The sequence below is a fragment of the Chiloscyllium punctatum genome, chromosome 18, assembly GCF_047496795.1.
Source record: "Chiloscyllium punctatum isolate Juve2018m chromosome 18, sChiPun1.3, whole genome shotgun sequence".
Lineage (NCBI taxonomy): Eukaryota > Metazoa > Chordata > Chondrichthyes > Orectolobiformes > Hemiscylliidae > Chiloscyllium > Chiloscyllium punctatum.
The window spans coordinates 71,949,219-71,970,097 of NC_092756.1; the positions used below are offsets into that span (position 1 = coordinate 71,949,219).

Below are 20,879 nucleotides of genomic sequence, written 5' to 3' on the forward strand. Positions count from 1 at the left end.
TGGGTCCATGCATATGCCCGTGCTGACACTGTGTGCTGGACCTGCATCTTCATGGTGGTAGCCATGTTGGCCATGGAGGTAGCCAGATGCATGAATGTCAGAACCAATGCAGCATTCAGAACTTTGGTGGATTCTTCCATCCTTTGATCCAGCTTACTAACTCCCTCTGAGAAACCTGAGTGCCGTGCCTGTCAGTGCATTTTGATAAAATGGCTAAAGACCATAGAATCATGGATGTAGGTTTGCTTGCTGAGGTGGAAGGTTTGTTAAAAGTACAGATTTGAGACGGCCCAGGGAATCCCTGGTGGACTCAGACCTATAAAGCCTCTCTCTTGGTTCGTCCCGGAGATCTGGACATCTGGACGTCACCATATTAGGTAACATTTTCAGTGAGCCTCCAGATGAAGCACTGGTGGTGTAGCCCACTTTCTAGTTATATGTTTGGGTTTCCTTGGATTGGTGATGTCGTTTCCTATTCTTTTTCTCAGGGGGTGGTAAATAGGATTCAAGTCAATGTGTTTGTTGATAGAGTTCAGGTTGGAATGCCATGCTTCTCGGAATTCTCATGCATGTCTCTGTTTGGCTTGTCCTAGGATGGATGTGTTGTCCTAGTCGAAGTCATGTCCTTCCTCATCTGTATGTAAGGATACTAGTGAGAGTCGGTAGAAAACTAGTCACCAGGATACATGAACATCAACTAGCCACAAAAAGATATGACCCACTATCAGACCCAATCATAACAGGTAAAAAAAAGGACACTTTTAAAATGACTTCCTTGTCGGCTTCTTAGAATTCGCTTTACTTTTTCTCTCTACGATTCTCTTTCCATCTATCCTGAAGGTTTAGGGTAATATTGGGATAGGATTTGCAACACTCCAACTATTCTCCAGCACTTCACACCTGAGTTGAAAGCAGTCAGCTTGGAAGGCTATTTAACATAGAGAGGCATCAGAATTATATCAATGTCACTGGATTAGTAATCCAGAAGCTCATGTTCTAGAGCTATGGGTTCATATCCCACTGTGGCAGTGGGTGAAATTTAAATTCTAATAGCTGTGGTCATGAAACTACCATTGATTGCTATAAAAACACATCTGGATCACTAAATCCCTATCGGAACAGGAATAGGCAATTAGCCCTGCCATTCAATACATTCATGGCTGATTGAACATTTCAATGCCTTTACTCACCACATGCCTTTAATCCTATATACTACAGGTAATCAGACTATCAATTTGTACCCTAAACATGCTCAAAGACTGAACTTCCACAGCTCTCGATGCTGGAGAATTCCAAAGGTTTACAACCCTCTGTAAAATAATCTTGGACTTAAGTGGCATCCCCCTTACTTTTAAATTGCTCCCCCCACCCTGCTTCTATCCCTTTAAATATTTGGTAACTTTCAATGAGATCACCCCAATTATTCAAAACTCCATAGAATACTGGCCCAGTTTGCCCAATTTCTCTCTTATAGGACAGTCCCAGCATCCTGGGAACAAGTCTGGATGAACCTTTCCTGCATTCCCTCAATAGCAGTAATATATTCTCTGAGACAAGGAGACCAAGATTGCACAGTATTCCAGGTGAGGTCTAACTAGCTGAAGTAAGACTTCACTATTCTTATACTCAAATCCTCTTGCAATAAAGGCTAACATGCCCTTCATAATAGCTTGCTGCATCTGCATGTTAGCTTTCAGTGACTTATTGACAAGGACACCTAGGTCCTTTTGTCAACAAAGAAAATGGATTGTCCTTATCTGGTCTGGCTGACATGTAACTGCAGACCCATAGAAATGTGGTTGACTCTTTCCTACTGTCTGAAATGGCCTAGCAAACAAATCAGTTCAAGGGCAATCGGGATAGACAACAAATGTTGGCCTTGCTTACCTCTCCTAAAAGAATGTAGAAAAAAAAATCAATTCAGCCATAACCTTGCTTGTTGGCTCACGCTGTACATTGGCCAGCTGGAATAACTGAACAGCAACCCAAGAAATGAAGACCTCTTGTTTAAATGTGACGGCCTCTCCTCCAGGTCCCACCTGGCTGTCTTCAGGTTAGGCCAAGAATTCAACTCTTTTCTTTCTCATCGAAATGCTGCTCACCAGCAGCATTGTTTATAGACATGAATTCAAGCTTGCTGGTTTATTGATGCTGTCTTCTTTGGTTTGTGACCATCTCTGTGCCATCAGACTGTCTGGCTCATTCAACAACCTTAGACGATCCAGAATTTTCTACAGGTGAACACCTGAGAGATCAAATCTATTGATTTTGTCCCCTTCATCTGGTTCCCTGACGGCTGACCCAGGCTGAAACATTCTGTTCAACACAGAGATAAGCTTGAAGCCAAAACTCTTATCCAGTCCTCATCGTCGACATGCTCAATTTCTCTAATTTACCACTTGATAGTTTCCCAGCTGTCACTGATCATAAACTCCAAATTATGTGGTCTAGCTCTAGTGGCAGTGCTTTCAAATCCTTGATTCTATTTCTGGAACTCCCTCCCTAAATACCTTCAACTTTCTATCCCTCTTCCCATTTTTAAAAGCCTTCTCAAATCATATCTCTTCAATTAAGAATTCAGTAACCAGTAATGATGACTTGCATTTATGTAGTGCCTTCAACATTATAAAATGTCCCAAGATGCTTACATGAAGATTATAAAACAAAATATGGTAGTCAGCATGGTACATGGCCTATAAGGAGCTATCGAGCCTTGTGGCTGAAAGCTCAGTCAAAGTAGTAAGTTTTAAAGAGGAAAGTGACGTAAAGGTGGAGGATGGATTTCCAAGGTTTAGGGGCAAGGCAACTGAAGACACAGTAGTGAAACAAACAAAATTAAGGATGCTTAAGGAACCAGGAAGAGATAAGTACAAAGATTTTGGAGGGTAGTGGAGCCTTTGAAGGGTTACAGAGAAAAGGAAAAATGTGACCATGAGGGATTTTAAAATAAGAATGAGGATTTCAAAGTCATTGCTTGACCAGAAGCCAATTTAGGTCAACAAGGAAAAGGGTGATCTAGCTGCAAAGACCTGGCATTCAATTCCGTTCTCATTTATCATATTAAAGATTTAGCACATCTTCGACAATAGTGCAGCTCAGGCTGACTTAATCTACTTTGCATTGAGGTGCCGAGGAAATGTATTTTGAGCCTCTTCCCCCATTTCTCAAGATATGCCAATTCATCACAAAACTTGCATCTTCTGAATAGTCTGATCCTGGCTTCTGAGACTGTTTTTACAGATTAAACTGACCAGATATATTCAGCTCTGATCAGTTTTGAATTACTTAAACTCAGTCTGGTAATTTATTAGGATGATGCAATGAATGGCATCAGTATCATTGGGCTTGGGGGTAAGTTTTAAAAAAAAAATCAGTGAATTTTTTTTACTACCAGCTACAAGATGTGCTACAGCAACTCACCAAGGGTCCTTCAACAGCACCTTCAAAATCCTTGAGCTCTACTCAGGACAAGTGCAGCAGAAGCATGTACACCACCACTTGCAAGTTCCCCTCCAAACCTGATTTGGAACAATATCATCATTCCTACACTGTGGCTGGAACTTGGAACTCCCTTCTTAACAGGACCTTGGGTGTCCCTATACCCAAGAACTGCAACAGTAAAAGCAGCCAACTCACCACCATTTTCTCCACGGTAATTAGGATGGACAATAAATGCTGGTCAAGCCAATGACATCTACGTTAAACAAATAAATGTCACACATGTGAGGACAGATTTGGTGGTGCTGCTCCCTGTTTAAACATCTCTCCACCATTCACTGATCAAGATCTGAACTAAATTTTCAAAAAGTATTAGGAAGTCTGTTGACACCATAAAATTTTAGATCTGAAGCAACTCTGCCTTTGAAAGAGGAGAAAAGCAAATATTAGTGGGGCAAAATTAACAATTTACAGCAGAATTCACTCAAATTTTCACGGAGCTTCTTCAGTAAACAGAATCCTCAGAGAAACTTACATTTGGGCCAGAACAGGTAAGGTTAGTAAACGTCCCTCCCTAAAGGACATTAGTGAACCAGATATATTTTATAACAATTAACAGTGGTTACATAATTGCTATTAAGCTGGCTTTTTGTTACAGATCTTTGTTTATTGAATTCAAATATTGCTAATTGCCATAGGGGTATTCAAACTTATGTCGCCAGGATATTAACTTGAGCTCTGGATTTAATAGTCCACAGACATTACCATTATATTACTGTTTTCCCTGAACACCTCAAATGTTACCAGATTCATTGTCAGGATGTAAGTTTGGATTTAATGAAATATAACTGTTAGGTTTATGAGGGGAAAAACAAACAAGGTTCCCTTTTCTGAATACCATTCAGTAGCTAATACTGAAAAATGAATGTTAAGTAATGTTCAAGTAAAGCAGGTTCAGTTCTGATGCCAGCTGCAGTCATCCCAATCTGCTAATATTATGAAGTTTTGAGAAAAGTAGGGCAAGTAACATTCATGAACCTGTACCTGCAAATGTGATAAGAAAAGAAAATGACAAGATATCTGGAAACAATACAAGTGAGCAATCAGGAAGTAAGTTCAAAATTCAATTAATTCAAAAATAAAAGAAAGCATTAAACTAACAGTGCATTAGATAGCAAACTAACATCAAACATTTCCCATTGGAAATGGAATTCTAAGTGCATGTAAAAACACACACCAAATTCAATGACTTTGTAAGCTAAATCTCATCCTTCACCCTCACTAACCTGAAATTTCTATGTATTTTTCTGAATGTCCTGTCATAACATTGGTAGGACATTGGCAGAATCTATGGATAAATTATGATATCAGACTCACAAATGTGGTTGACTCTTAATTGCCCTCTTGGCAATTAGGTTTGGGCAATAAATGTTGGCCTAGTTAACAATGCCGATATCCCGTGAATGAGTAACAAAAAAAAGCTGGAATATTTGAAATTTGACTCAACTAAATAAAAGAACTTGCATTTATATTACTGCTATATTTGGATAAATGTAGAGAGCTTTTGTGTGAACCAGTTGTTTTACACGTTCAGTCAACAGCACATGAGCATCCTTGATCCATCCACATGTAACCAAATTTTCAGGTGCTTTTATTCTTCTGTCCCTCTCCATCTATGCTATTCACCTCAACTGCTTAAAAGTCATTGCAAGTTCACATTCTACACACATTCATTAGTGGATTCACTAACAACTAGCTTACATTTCGTTGTTTAGTAGTCTACAACTTGAGTTTTGTTCAGAAAATACAGATTTTGTTGAAGCTTTTCCTCTTGAACTCAGGACAATACACAAGAAATACCAAATGTAAAGGGATAACTACCTTCTTATACTGTATAAGATAGCACTGCTGGTTGGTTGGCATGTGTTCTCTGTTGAATTGGTATCATGGAGAATGCACCTGTTAGATGATGACTGATATTTAACTGGAAAGCTTAAACTATATTTACTTATGACCTCTAAAAATGACAATGTTTTTTCTATCTCATCGAATCACTTAAAGTTTTAAAGCTGTCTCTTAGATCATGTCTCAGTTCTCTTTTAGAAAAGAAAGCCCCAAACTTTTCAGCATGATCATTGTATCTACTCAGTTTTATTGTCATCCTTGTGAATCTTTCTCACACCATCTCACATTATTCTATATCTTCAAACCAGTGTAATCCTACTTCAGTGTAATCTAAACAAGGACCTATATTAGTTTAACATCTGTTTTTCAATTCTATCCCTCTAGAAATGAGTCAAAGTCCTTAGTTCATTTATTTTTTATAATGGCCTATTGGCCAAAAGAGAAATCTTTACTTTTTTAATGACTATTTATTTCTATATCCCTTTTCTCTATTCCAACTAGATTCTTAACAAGAGTATGTTTCTTTTTATTCGCTCATGGAATGTGGACATTGCTGACTAGGCCAGCACTTATTGCAAAGGGCATTGCTATGGGTCTGTAGTCACATGTAGGCCTAGCAGGTAAGGCTGGCAGCTTTCCTTCCATAATGGCCATTAATAAACCAGATGGGTTTTTACAACAGTTGATGAGATTACATGTTTACTATTAGACTAGCTTTTTATTAAATTCAAAATCTGCCAAGTTGGGATTCAAACTCATGCTCCCAGAAAATTTTCTGGGGCTGTGGATAACCAGCCCAGCAGCATTACCACTACCTCCCATCTGGCTTCTTAATTCTCTCCACAAAAATGCAACATCTATGCTTCTTTTTATCCATTCTTGTAATGTGAATGTTGCTATGGCAGTTTTATTTGTCCATCCCTAATTGCCTTTAAGAAGATAATGGTGGGCCATTTTCTTGAACTGTTTCAATCTACAGCCTTGTTAGTGAGTTCACAAATTTTGACTCAGCATTAGTATAAATATAAAAGTCAATACCTATATTTACTCTTAATTCTGAGTCAGAAGGTTGTAGGTTCATATGGAGAAACAAATTAGGAGTTGTAGGCTATTTGACCAAATTAGCCTGTACCACCATTTGATAAAATTATAGTTGATCTGATTGTCTACTTGCTTCTTTATCCCCTATGTCCTACCAGAGTTTGTACATTGAGCTGTCACTTCAATGGGGAGGTGAGGGAATGCGGAAGTGTTGGCGATATTAAATTTCAGATTTAATGTTAAGGCAAGTTGTCGTCTCCCCTCTCAGATAGATGTAAAAGAAAAAAGAGAAATTAGTGCTTTTACTGCCTAATGAATAGTCTGAGCAAGTCTTTTAAATGTTGTTACAAGTAGAGTGTGAGGCCTGCAAGTTAAAAGCACCAACATAAATAATGCAAAAGAAAAATACAAATTGTATCTTTTCATGTTGAATATTAAGTTGTAGTTTGGAGAGAATAAACTCATGTCACAAATGCCTGCTATCTGTTTGTGCAAAGCATCTCCTTGTTCTAACCACATCCTGCTCAGCTTAGCACAGTACTGTGGTCTGAACCAGCATTTTGCAAGTTGAGGTATAACATATGTTGCAATAAAACTTTCAAGCAGAGGCCTTTTCTCATTCCTCTTGAACACATAAGCTTTTTGGCAAGGAATTCAAGCTGACGAGAAATGTGTACTTAATAGAAAGCAGCATTTGATTTTTCCTTCCTACATCTCTGTAGAAAGGAATCCAAAAAAACAAAAATAAATCATGCTTGTTTTTGTACATTAATTGTTAATGTGGAAGTTAATGGGGGTGGATTGGAGCGGTTTCCTTTGTCATCATTTAGGTTTCAACACATCAGATTTAGTAGCCTGTAACAAATTGGTGAAGCAATATGGTGTTATCAATGTTTAGCACATTGGAATTGGAAAGCACAAAAAGCTCTAGAGAGTGGAAGGAAGGATAGTTCTGCTAATCTTCAGCTCTCTCACATATTATTGTGGAAGACTCCCATGGGTGAGTGTGAGAAGGGACCATCATTGCTAGTTTGCCATTTTGTTGGCTCAAATTCACACCCCTTATAAATCAGTTGGTAAGTCCAATGTATATCTGAGCCCCACAGCTCAAGTTTGATGCTTTTTTTAGCTGGGGTTGCAGTAAACAGAAAATAATTTACTTAAGGTTCCCCAGATAGAGGGGGAAATCAAATTATCCAGAATTCAACCTGCTGGTTGTGATCCAACATTGACTGGATGATGTAGTAATGTCTGCTGCTATTCTTGACCAACCTGAAAGCATTTATTGATTCATCTTTTTGATAAGGTTACAGGCCAAGTGCTCAAAAATGTACTAGAACAGATAAGTGCTTGATAACCGATGCAGATAAAATGGGCTGAGAGGTCTCTTTCTGTGCCAAAAAATTCAATGACTGTACTGCAAGGCATCTTGTGTTCATGGAACCCAACCATAATTGAAGTCAATGCCTTCAAGGGAGGACAGAAAAATACGTGAGCCAACTTCAAGATTTAGATCATGGTAGCAAGGTGGGAAATGTGTACAAGTCCCTAACACAGAAGTTCAGCTAATGTGAAATTTGAATACGACTCCAACAAGAGATCAAAGCAGCTGTACTTGAAAAATTGTCTTTGGAGAATTTCAAATCTTTCCTGTTTGATGGAAAAGGAATGGGGTGACAGTTCAAATAGATCCCACTGATTCCCTATTTTTAACACTTAATTTTGGTGGTGGTGGTTTAAACTCCTGATGAGAAGCTCACTTTAAATACAAATCAGGTTCCACAATGTATGTGGCACCCCAAAAATATGTTAACTCTTTCCTGAGAGTGGCTCCTACCATTGCTAACCCTCTGTGTATAGTTTTGGGTAAATAGTGAGATCCTCTAAGGTAAGTTAAAGAACCTTAACTCCGAGGGGTGTGAGCACCACCTTGCCAGCCCATAGGAATTCCAAATCTCTGCTGCTACTACCCCAACAACTGTAAGATACTCACCCCTGAACCTATTTCATTGCTGGTAGCCTTCTCTAGGTGTCAGTGATTTATCTTTGGCCTACTCAAACTTGATCCCCTTCCTCAATTCTGACTCTTCCTTGTGTTCTTTTGTTACTTTTACCTTGAAGAGAATGATTGAGCTGTTAAATGGTAGCATTTGGCTGTTAAGTATTATGTCAAAAATAGTGCATTTTCCTTTACATTTGAAACAAGAGTAGAGCATATACAATTAATGGTAGGGCCTTGGGTAGTGCTGCAAAACAGAGGGAACTTGGTGTGCAGGTACATAATTCTTTGAAGTTTATATCACATGTAGACAGAGTGGTTAAAAAGGCATTTGGCATGCTTGCCTTCATTGCTCAGGTCCTTGTGTATAGGAGTTGGGAAGTCACGTTGAGCTTGTACAAGATTATGTTGAGGCCTCTTCTGGAATACTGTATCCAGTTCTGGTCACCCAGTTATATGAAGGATATTATTAAGCTGGAGAGACTTACCAGGATGTTGCTGAGTATGGAAGGTCTGAATTATAAAGAAAGGCTGGATATTTTGGGACTTTTTTCACTGGAGCATAGCAAGTTCAAGGGTGACCGATAGGAGTTTATAAAATAATAAGACATATAGATAGAGTTAATGGGAGTAGTCTTTTCCCTAGGATGAACAATTTCAAGACAGGAGAGAGATTTAACAAAGACATGAGAGGCAAAGATTTTTACACAGAGGGTGGTTCATGTGTGGAATGAACTTCCTGAGGAAGTAGTGGATGTGGTTACAATTACAACATACAAAAGAGATTTGGATATGTACATGAGTAGGAAAGGTTTGGAGGGATATGGGCCAGGACTAGGCAGGTGGGATTAGTTTAGTTTGGGATTATGTTTGGAATGGACTGGTTGGATCACAGGGTCATTTTCTGTGCTGTATGATTCTATGGCTCTATGACAGTTATCTTGATGTTAATAGTTATAGAGTCATAGAGTCATTGTGATGTACAGCATGGAAACAGACCCTTCGGTCCAACTCGTCCATGCGACCAGATATCCTAACCTAATCTAGTCACATTTGTCGGCACTTGGCTCCATCCTTCTAAACTCTTCCTATTCATATACCCATCCAGATGGCTTTTAAATGCTGCAGTTATACCAGCTTCCAACACTTCCTCTGGTAGCTCATTCCATACATGCACCACCCCTTTTATATCTTTTCTCTCTCACCCGAAACCTATGCCCTCTAGTTTTGCACTACCCCCATTCTAGGGAAAAGACCTTGTGTATTTATCCTATCAATGCCCCTCATGATCTTATAAACCTCTAGAAGATCACCTCTCAGCCTCCGACGCTCCCGGGAAAACAGCCCCAGCCTATTCATCCACTCTCTATAGCTCAAACCCTTCAACATTTGCAACATCCTTGTCCATCTTTTCTGAACCCTTTCAAGTTTCACAACATCCTTCCGATAGGAAGGAGACCAGAATTGCATGCAATATTCCAAAAGTGGCCTAACCAATGTCCTGTACAGCGGCAACTTGACCTTCCAACACCTGTACTCAATACTTTGACCAATAATGTTCAGTCTAAAATCAACCAAACTAAAAGCATGTATTTTCAAAATGAAAAAAAAATTCAGGATTAAGAACACTGGATTTTAAATTACAATCCAAATGAATGTGAAACAAAAGACTTGGTGCTGACATTATCAGATTGTAGATGGAAAAGGTAAATGCAGTATGATTATAATCAAACCTGGTATACAATCTTCAAATTCACCAATTTTTACATGCCAAAATCAGAAGGCACACCAAATAAAGTGTTCACTTAAATAGTAGCTACATTTTATTAGGCATCCAACAATGATTCTTTAGGGGATTAAAATCCTTCATTAATAAATTCCTGCCAAGATTGAATATTGGCTCTTATAGCTCAAACTGCTGAAGCTACCAAATATTATTTGATTAAACAGGTAATGTGGGGTGCTATCTAACAAGTAGGTATTGTATGCAAGGGATAGTTCAGGTAAAATTATGATGGGTGAGTGGAGGCTTGTGTGAAGCATTAACCCATTAGATTGAATGATCTAGTTTTCTATTCCGTAAATGTACTTCATTCATAAAATATCTAAAAGTACATTCCACAGCATTTTAAAGTGAACACTGTAGCAAGTGCAGTTATATTCTGTTGAATACCTTGCAATCTTAGGTCCCTCAACAAAAATGCATTTACTAAATGCATTCAATAAGAAGCACACAGCAGAAAATCACCCCGCTTTTCAGCACATTCTGACTGAAAGGTTTAGACAATGGCATTTCCCTGTTGCATCTCTGTAGAAGTTGGCCAAAGCTTTACTGTATCCCTCAGGAAGTTGTCCTGGACTTTAAAAATGTACCAGTCTGCAACACTCAGTCAAGAACAATTCCTTACACTGGAAGATCAGCAGGTTTTGGTGAGAACGAGCTGTCTTTCAGAACTACTGAGCCTCCAGCAACAGATGATGCTTGTCTCAGTGTAGATCCTGGAAATTGTCCATAGAACACAGAATCTTACTCTATTGAGCTGTTCAGGACAAATCAAGACAGAAGACGGCATTTTTCCAGACCTTCTTTGCTAAAGCACATTTCAAGAGATTTGCAGCAGTCTCTTCATCGCCATGGCCATCTTGAAGATAGCATACACTGGTACAGAATCTGGATTTGCATGAATAATCGGATAGCATGCGCCCTTTTCACCAGTAGCCAAGTTATGTATTGATGCGGTTTGAAAGCTCTGGTGGTGAGGCATTCTGTCAAATAACTGTCTTTTCAGGGCTGGAAATTCTAAGTTAGGAAAAGAACTTTATGCAGTGACACCGAGCCACAGACCCCAAAAGCGTGTCACAATTCTTATCCAGGTCCTGGTACCTTTTCTTGGTTGCTATTCAGAACTATTCCTAGAAATAATATGTCTCTTTGCACTTTGGGCTTTAGAAAGCACCAGAATTGTCTTTGAAACTCTAAGCACAAAGATTTTACATTTGAGCAAGGTACCAGAGAGTTGCCACATCTACAGAACTGTCATGTCAGTTGAAAAGGTGAAAAAAAGATACAACAGAAGATAAAAACATACTAAAAATGGTGAGTTAACACCATCATTATGATTGTAGTGTTAAAACACAGTTCACAGTGTAGATGTGAACATTTCCTGAGATATTGCCACACACTGGCCCTGACTCAATTTGGTTTGTCAAGTAGGTGCATGAGGATTTAAACAGGGCTGTGCATACTCAACCACATGATCCAAGAAAGGCCAATTTGAACTGAACTAACAGGCGGGGCCTGCCTGGGGAATAATTTTTACTCTAGTGACCTCAGCATAGAAAGAAGGGAAAAATAAATATCAGTGATGGCATTCAGTTCTGCACTTCTGCCTGCAAACCTATGTCAGGTGAAATCAGGATAAGGTCCAGATAGTTTCCCTCTTTCCTCCAGAGTTAAACATTTTTTTGTGTGAAGGCATCTGTGTGAAAAATAGCATCCCAACACATGAGAAAGCCAGAGCTTGGGATGCCACCTCTAGCACAGAGAAGTTAGAAAAGGATTTCAGATAAGAAAAAATTTTTAAAAAGTCTTGCTGTCCAATGAATGCTGTGGCAAAGGAATGTGAATAACTGACATCTGTGTTGTCTCTTCTTATAAAGCAAGCCACAAAAGTAGTTTGCAAACTATTAGGCTCATGAATGAGTCACTCAGTGGAATTTATAATTTCACCTCCAGGGCAAAATGGGAGTATTTACAGCCAAGCTCAGTTTTCATTAGTGAGAGTGCTGTTAGTAAATTGATAGAAAAACATGTTGGTGCTCTTATTTATACAGATTAATGAGTTTGGGAATTAGATGTATCCTATCAGAACAACTTTAAACATTAAAGGAAAAAGATGGTATGCATAAATTAAATGTAGTGTTGGTCAATTCAAAACACAATGATCAAAATAGATCAATAATTGGTCAATGCTTGGAAAAAGAATTGAGTTATCTGAAAAGACTGCTTTATTGGACCAAAGTGATAGTGTTATATTATAATATTGGGCGGCACGGTGGCTCAGTGGTTAGCACAGCTGCCTCACAGCACCAGGGTCCCAGGTTTGATTCCAGCCTCGGGCAGCCTGTCTGTGTAGAGTTTGCACATTCTCCCCATGTCTGCGCGGGTTTCCTCCAGGTGCTCCGGTTTCCTCCCACAGTCCAAAGATGTGCAGGTCAGGTGGATTGGCCATGCTAAATTGCCCATAGTGTTAGGTGCATGAGTCAGAGGGAAATGTGTCTAGGTGGGCCACTCTTCGGAGGGTCGGTGTGGACTTATTGGGCTGAAGGGCCTGTTTCCACACTGTAGGGAATCTAAACATCTTTGGAAAATATTTTGAGTATCAGCAGATTGAATTAACAAACCAAAACAGTTTTAAAATCCTTACTCCTCTCTTGAATGTGTTGGCTCTTAATAGTGTTATGATTTCAGAGATTTAAACGTTACTATTCTTTCACAATGAATATTAACTAGAAATGCCACTAAGTTGTTACCGAAAGTGTCCCAGCCAAATCCCACCCTTGTCCCTGACTAAAGCTCATCTTTAGCAAAGGACATTAGATGGTGATTGGGAGTGGAAGAGTCTTTTTATTTGTCCATGGGATGTGAATGTTCTAAGTTCAGCATTTGTTGTTTATCCTTAATTGTCCTTGACAGCAGTTAAGAGTCATCCACATCAAGCAGCATTGCCCTTTGATGTCAAGGACACTGCTTGTCACTGGCCACTTGGGTGTTTCTTTCCTTCCTGGTGGTGGAAATTGAATAAAGATTTGTGTACCTTGTGTCTTTCACCGTGTCTCACACCTGCACACACACAACCTGGGTGCTGGGGAAAAAAATAAGCACTACCGCAATTAGGCGGTAGTGTGGGGGTAACAGAAATCACGGATGGGCATAAAAAAGAAAAAAAAAGTCATCCACGTTTTGGTGCACCTGGAGTCAGATGTCAGCCTGACCAGGTAAAACAGATAATCTTCCCTAAAGAATAGGGATCAACCATATTTTGGTTATGACAATCATTGATTGTTATCACAGTCACTATTAGTAGAGATTAGCATTAAAATTAAGATTTTTTAGTTAACTTCACTTAAATTCCACTTACTACCAGAATAAGATTTGAACTTGTGCTCCCAAAGATTGGCGTTACTCTGGATTACTGGGCCAGTAACGGTGGGCGGCACGGTGGCACAGTGGTTAGCACTGCTGCCTCACAGCGCCTGAGACCTGGGTTCAATTCCCGCCTCAGGCGACTGACTGTGTGGAGTTTGCACGTTCTCCCCGTGTCTGCGTGGGTTTCCTCCGGGTGCTCCGGTTTCCTCCCACAGTCCAAAGATGTGCAGGCCAGGTGAATTGGCCATGCTAAATTGCCCATAGTGTTAGGTAAGGGGTAAATGTAGATGTAGGGGTATGGGTGGGTTGCGCTTCGGCGGGGCGGTGTGGACTTGTTGGGCCGAAGGGCCTGTTTCCACACTGTAAAGTAATCTAATCTAATCTAACATTTCCATTGTTATTACTAGGTACACATGGGAAAATCAAGAACCCCTCTTTTTAAACACCAAATACCTTTGTTTGGTTGCAACAAACATTTTTATTGCTTTTCCGTATATACACTTCAGTTGAAATGTAACTAACTAGATTAAAACAAAAGAACCTAATTATAAGGTTTTCTTGAATGTACGAAAGACCTACAAACACCAATAAAAAGTGACAACACACACATACACACACACAAAAACTGGTAATAAGTCTCTATAAGCTCCAGCAAGTTATCTCATACAACTGTCTGTTGTTCAGCTCATTATATGTGCAACATGCCCCTGTGGCAATGCACTCACACTATCTTGCATTCATTGTTGAGATACTCATTGGGACTTTTCAGGATTTGTGCCACTGGCACCATATTTAAATCCAAACTGTGCACCACATCAAATTTTGCAAGCTACGAATTGACATTCATGGTCTGTTGCTGCATGGCTGAGAAATGGACAGGAACCTAGAAATCCAAGTTGATGGAGTGATGAAGAGGAGGATACCATAGTTCTAGATCCTGCCTACGTGATCTGAAGTTGTCACCCAGATTAGTGCAGTGTTTGCAGTCTGGTGGAAGAGGCAGTAGTGCTGCAAGAAGTTGAATGATCTTCTGTGCTCTGCAAGGGTAAGTGTCACTATTCTCTCTGCCTCCTCACACCCAAACTCTTCCTCTGCACCCACCCCCACCAAGGTTAATGGTCACCAACTCTATCAATACATACAGTGCTTTCTTTCACTTACTCTCACATTTCTGAGACCATGCATGCCTTTGCACTTCTGCTCACTCACATGGGAGACCTCACCACCTGCACCAGCACTAATAGCTGTGCCAGCCACTTTTACCTCATTCAATCTCTACCTTTGTTTAATTGCAGGTAAAAAATACTCAGAATTGGCCAGAGACAGGTGTGAGGTGTCCAACCTTTGACTCCTCATGCCAAACCAGGTCTTTGGGAAGAGGTGACCACTTGTGATAATTCTGAGATTTCCATGTATATGAGATGCAATCTCACCAACTTGCTATACAACTGTAGCACCACATCCCTTCTTTTACATTCCATACCCCTTAATAAATGACAACATTGCATTTGCCTTCTTAATCACTGCTGTACCTGTTACTACTGGTCAACTTATCTTTGCAGTATAGAGCGTTACAAACAATCACTGCATTAAAACAAATCTAATTCTAACCTAATTTGATAATTAATCTAATTTGAAGCTGGAAATCATTTCACATTTACTTGTCAGAATATTCCTGACTCTTGAACAGGTTTTCACCCAAGTTTTACCCAATGTCAGAGGTCACGCAGATAGGATTGTAACCAGAAGTGAAAAGTTTTGATAAGGTGGATATGGAGAGGATGTTTCCTCCTACAAGAAAATGTTGGATTAGTTGTTGTCCATTTTAATAGTTTACGCAAAAAAAAAAGTTTTCCCAAAGGGAGTGAATTTCGCTGTGAAAAGACAGTGATAGCAGAGTTCTTAAATATTTTTAAGACACAGACAGATAAATTATTGTTAAGCGTGGTTTTCAGGGGTTGGCATAATGTGGATTTGAGGTTGCAATTAGATCAACTATGATCTTACTAATGGCAGAGCAGGCTTTAGAGTCTGAATGATCAATCCCTGATCCTGATTTATATGTTCCATAGGTTCGTAAGAAATTCTAAAATGCTGACCCAATTTTTGTCCAAGCCACAACCATTCCTGACTGTTTTAGGACACACAAAAAAAACCAAGCCCTAGGTCTCAATAACCACAGCTATTAAAAGACCTCTTCAGTGGACTAAAAGGGAGTCTCATCATTGTGGTCCTTTTTAAAATTGAAGAGGTAAAACTAATTTAGAACATGTATTAATTGTTTCATATTTTTTCAAATTGTTAGATGTAATAAGTTGTGAATTGTGAGGGTTGATTGCTTTGTGATGTACTTTTGGATCCACTGGGATTGAAAACAGGAGCAGCATTGGGAATCATACTTCATCATATTTCTAATCAGCAATGAATAGTCATCTGAAGGTTTTAACCCATCTGTCTGGGCTGCATTCCCAGAGCTGTGGAGCTGAAAAAGCAAAATGTTTACAAATGGAATCATTTAGTACAAAGTTCTGCTGGAATGAAGTGACCAGAAATGGAATGTATACTGTTAGAACACTTAGATGTTGAAAATACGGGTTTATCAACCTTCAGTTTAATAATAGCTGTCACATTTAGGGGAAGCCCTAAATGAATTTTTTGCTTCGGTCTTTATGAAAGAAACAAACTTTGTAGTGAATGAAACCTTTGAAGAACAGGTGTGCATGCTGGAATGGATAGAGATAGAGGAAGCTGATGTGCTGAAAATTTTGTCAAACATTAAGATTGACAAGTCGCCAGGCCCGGACCAGATTTGTCCTCGGCTGCTTTGAAAAACGAGAAATGCAATTGCTTCACCACTTGCGAAGATCTTTGCATCCTCGTTCTCCACTGGAGTCGTACCTGAGGACTGGAGAGAGGCAAATGTAATTCCTCTCTTCAAGAAAGGGAATAGGGAAATTGCCGGCAATTACAGACCAGTAAGTCTCACGTCTGTCGTCTGCAAGGTGTTAGAAAGGATTCTGAGGGATAGGATTTATGACCATCTGGAAGAGCATGGCTTGATTAAATGCAGTTGACATGGCTTTGTGAGGGGCAGGTCATGCCTCACAAACCTTATCAAGTTCTTTGAGGATGTGATCAGAAAAGTTGATGAGGGTTGAGCTGTGGATGTGGTGTATATGGACTTCAGCAAGGCATTTGATAAGGTTCCCCATGGTAGGCTCATTCAGAAGGTCAGGAGGAATGGCATACAGGGGAACTTAGTTGGCTGGCCAACAGAAGACAGCGAGTGGTAGTAGAAGGAAAATATTCTGCCTGGAAGTCTGTGGTGAGTGGTGTTCCATAGGGCTCTGTCCTTGGGCCTCTACTGTTTGTAATTTTTATTAATGACTTGGATGAGGGGATTGAAGGATGGGTCAGCAAGTTTGCAGACGACACAAAGGTTGGAGGTGTCGTTGACAGTATAGAGGGCTGTTATAGGCTGCAGCGGGACATTGACAGGATGCAGAGATGGGCTGAGAGGTGGCAGATGGAGTTCAACCTGGATAAATGTGAGGTGATGCATTTTGGAAGGTCGAATTTGAAATCTGAGTACAGGATTAAGGATAGGATTCTTGGCAGTGTGGAGGAACAGAGGGATCTTGGTGTGCAGGTACATAGCTCCCTTAAAATGGCCACCCAAGTGGACAGGGTTGTTAAGAAAGCATATGGTGTTTTGGCTTTCATTAACGGGGGATTGAGTTTAAGAGTCGTGAGATCTTGTTACAGCTCTATAAAACTTTGGTTAAACCGCACTTGGAATACTGCGTCCAGTTCTGGTCGCCCTATTATAGGAAAGATGTGGATGCTTTGGAGAGGGTTCAGAGGAGGTTTACCAGGATGCTGCCTGGACTGGAGGGCTTATCTTATGAAGAAAGGTTGACTGAGCTCGGACTTTTTTCATTGGAGAAAAGGAGGAAGAGAGGGGACGTAATTGAGGTATACAAGATAATGAGAGGCATAGATAGAGTCGATAGCCCAGAGACTATTTCCCAGGGCAGAAATGACTAACACGAGGGGTCATAGTTTTAAGCTGGTTGGAGGGAAATATAGAGGGGATTTCAGAGGTGGGTTCTTTACACAGAGTTGTGAGAGCATGGAATGCATTGCCAGCAGCAGTTGTGGAAGCAAGGTCATTGGGGACATTTAAGAGACTACTGGACATGCATATGGTCACAGAAATTTGAGGGTGAATACATGAGGATCAGTGGTCGGCACAACATCGTGGGCTGAAGGGCCTGTTCTGTGCTGTACTGTTCTATGATCTACACTGGCTAGATTTTCCTACAGGTTTCAGAACTCCAAAGTTTAGCTTATAAACAAAGTATCAAATCCTGTCATTTTGGTGTTAAGCCCACAGGCATTACCTTCTAGAAAAGTAGCCTCCTATTAATGATGGCAGGTGGATTTCAAAGATGAAAGTCCATTTAGGCTCATAGCAATGTCAGTCCAGGAGCCCCTGCACATAGTGGGCACTACGGAGACAGACAGGCAAGTACAAAGGTGCCTTAACATGATGGACATGAAGTAAAAAGGCCCAAACTTGGTAGCGCATTGGTTAAAGGGGAAACACATGTACAGTCTTAGTCACAGACAAAGCTGTAATCTTTCTTCCCTGACCTTGTCATTGGGGCGCAGAGGTTCTGGCTTTGATGAGCCTCCATTCTCACTGTCACAGGAGGGCTGCCTTGATCGAGCTACCATCCTTTGCACAGAGCAGGGAACCACTCCAATATTGGTAAATTACTAATACAGGTGCAAAATGGCACCTAAGTGGAGATTTACTTCAATAATTTGGCTGCCACCTCAATAGAGATGACCCTGCTCCGAGGCTGCCCAGAAAAATTCCAGCAGAGATGTAGAAATATGTAGGAATGTCTTGATAAGGCATCCTGTTTTCCTGACTGCCCCCACCACCTCAAAATTCCAGCCCAGTGTGTCCATCAATAACTATAGTTGGTTTTTGGCCTCTTCTCTTTCTATGGAGTTGTAGTTTCTTACTGAATTGCCATTCCACAGGGGATGGCAGCATTGGAATCTCAACCTATCAGCCAATCTTTGAAAACATTTGTGTAGACATCATCTCACAGTGCAATGGTGTCCTTTTGGAATTACAAATTTCCAGCATGAATGCTTGAACAGGAATCAGAGATGGGAAAATTGGCTAATTATGTTCTGTTGAAAATATCTGCAATGTCCTGAGTCCAGACTAGAGGGCATAGGGTTAGGGTGAGAGGGGCAAGATATAAAAGAGACCTAAGGGGAAACTTTTTCACACAGAGGGTGGTACATGTATAGAATGAGCTGCCAGAGGAAGTGATAGAGAGGTTCTGGAAATGCACAGCAGGTCAGGCAGCATCCAAGGAGCAGGAAAATCTACATTTTGGGCAAAAGCCCTTCATCAGGAATGAAGGCAGGGACCTCCCCTGGGGTAGAGAGGTAAATGGGATGGGGGTGGGGCTGGGGAGAAGGTAGCGAAGAGTACAATAGGTGGATGGGGGTGGGGATGAAGGTGATAGGTCAGAGAGGAGGGTAGAGCAGATAGGTGGGAAGGAAAATTGGCATGTAAGACAGGTCATGAGGATGGTGCTGAGTTGGAAGGTTGGAACTGGGGTAAGGTGGGGGAAGGGGAAATGAGGATACTGGTAAAGTTCACATTGATGCCCTGGGGTTGAAGTGTTCCGAGGCAGAAGATGAGGCGAACGCTTCGGAACACTTCAACCCCAGGACATCAATGTGGACTTGACCAGTTTCCTCATTTCCCCTTCCCCCACCTTACCTCAGTTCCAACCTTCCAGCTCAGCACCATCCTCATGACCTGTCCTACCTGCCAATCTTCCTCCCCACCTATCCGCTTCACCCTCTTCACTGACCTATCACTTTCATCCCCACCCCCATCCACCTATTATACTCTTAGCTACCTTCTCCCCAGCCCCACTCCCCTTCCATTTATCTCTCCCCCCTGGAGGCTCCCTGCCTTCATTCCTGATAAAGGGCTTTTGCTCAAAATGTCGATTTTCCTGCTCCTTGGATGCTGCCTGACCTGCTGTGCTTTTCCAGCAACAGTCTAATCTAGACTCTGATTTCCAGCATCTGCAGTCCTCAGTTTTGCCTAGAGGAAGTAGTAGAGGTTACTACAATTGCAACATCTAAAAGGCATCTGGACATATGAATTTGAAGTGTTTGGAGGGATAGGGGCTGGACTCGATTGGGTTGGGATATCTGGTTGGCATGGACGGGTTGGACGGAACGGTCTGTTTCCGTGGTGTACATCTCAATGACACCACCCAACCGAGATTAGCTAATTAATATAAACTAGAAATCAAACTTGAGACTCTTCTGACTGTGACTCTGTGACTCAGTTATTACTTGGTTTATCAACTGAACCATGATGGATGCTCAGTATTATTTTTCCTTTCTTAAGGACACTATTTGGGAACAGAGTGGAGAATGTTTGTAGAAGCTGTACCTCCTTTTTAGGGCACTAGCTGCCGTATTCATCAGTACAAAATTTAAGGTCCCAAAACATTAACAATAATCTAAATGTTTTCTGAGCTTGCCAGCTCAGTATGGTGTATGCCATTATCCTCTTTCGGTGTAGTGAACTACTGGGCTGTTTGATCTCATGTGCTTGAGTAAACCACTTCCTGAACCAACTAGAAGAGTCTCTTACAGTTAATAAGATATAGTTTATTGCTTTTAGCAACTAACTACAGGTTACATTGGTATAGTAGCTATTATTATAAACTTCAAGGGGATCAGATGTTAGGTCCTCCTTTGAAATCCTAAGCCAATAGAATATCATCATAATGGATAGTGCTTATGGTACTCCTCAAAGGTAACCTTTTTAGACCTCTATGTGAGAGATGATAAATGTGTAAGGTAAGTGTATGAGGGTTAGAGCGATAAGTAGGTGGTGAGGGGAATAGGTAAGTGATTTTTGAGAAAATTTGTAGCTCAGGTTGATGATAAGTATGTAAGTTAACTTGCTGAGCTGCAAGGTTTGTTTTCAGATGTTTCATCACCATCATCAGTGAAGTGCTGGTGCTATGACCCGCCTCTCTATTGAAAGGTCTTGGTTTCTTATGGGATAGGTAAGTGACAGGTGTACATGGATTAAGGTCAGGAGATTGGGTTTGGGAGTTTCAGATAAAGTATGGTCAGATGAGAGAGGGAGTCGGTTGTTGGAAACAGACTGGGGAGTCCAGAAGAATTGTAGTGGCACGTTTCAGATAGTAGGCTTGGTAATGTGAGAAAGCGGGCAATTAGTGCAAGAAGGGGGTCAATAGTATAGTTACGCAGGAATTACAG

General features: G+C 40.6%; 1 long non-coding RNA gene across 1 annotated transcript in view; it reads right to left on the reverse strand.

Annotated features, from left to right (window-relative positions):
- Positions 1–242: 242 nt before the first annotated feature.
- Positions 243–20,879, reverse strand: part of LOC140489197 (uncharacterized) — a 36,979-nt gene continuing 16,342 nt past the window's right edge. The window contains exons 3-4 of the long non-coding RNA XR_011963109.1: positions 8,378–8,498; positions 243–634 (exon numbers count right to left, since the gene is read on the reverse strand). This is a non-coding gene — a long non-coding RNA (uncharacterized lncRNA). The remainder of the gene's footprint in view (positions 635–8,377; positions 8,499–20,879) is intronic.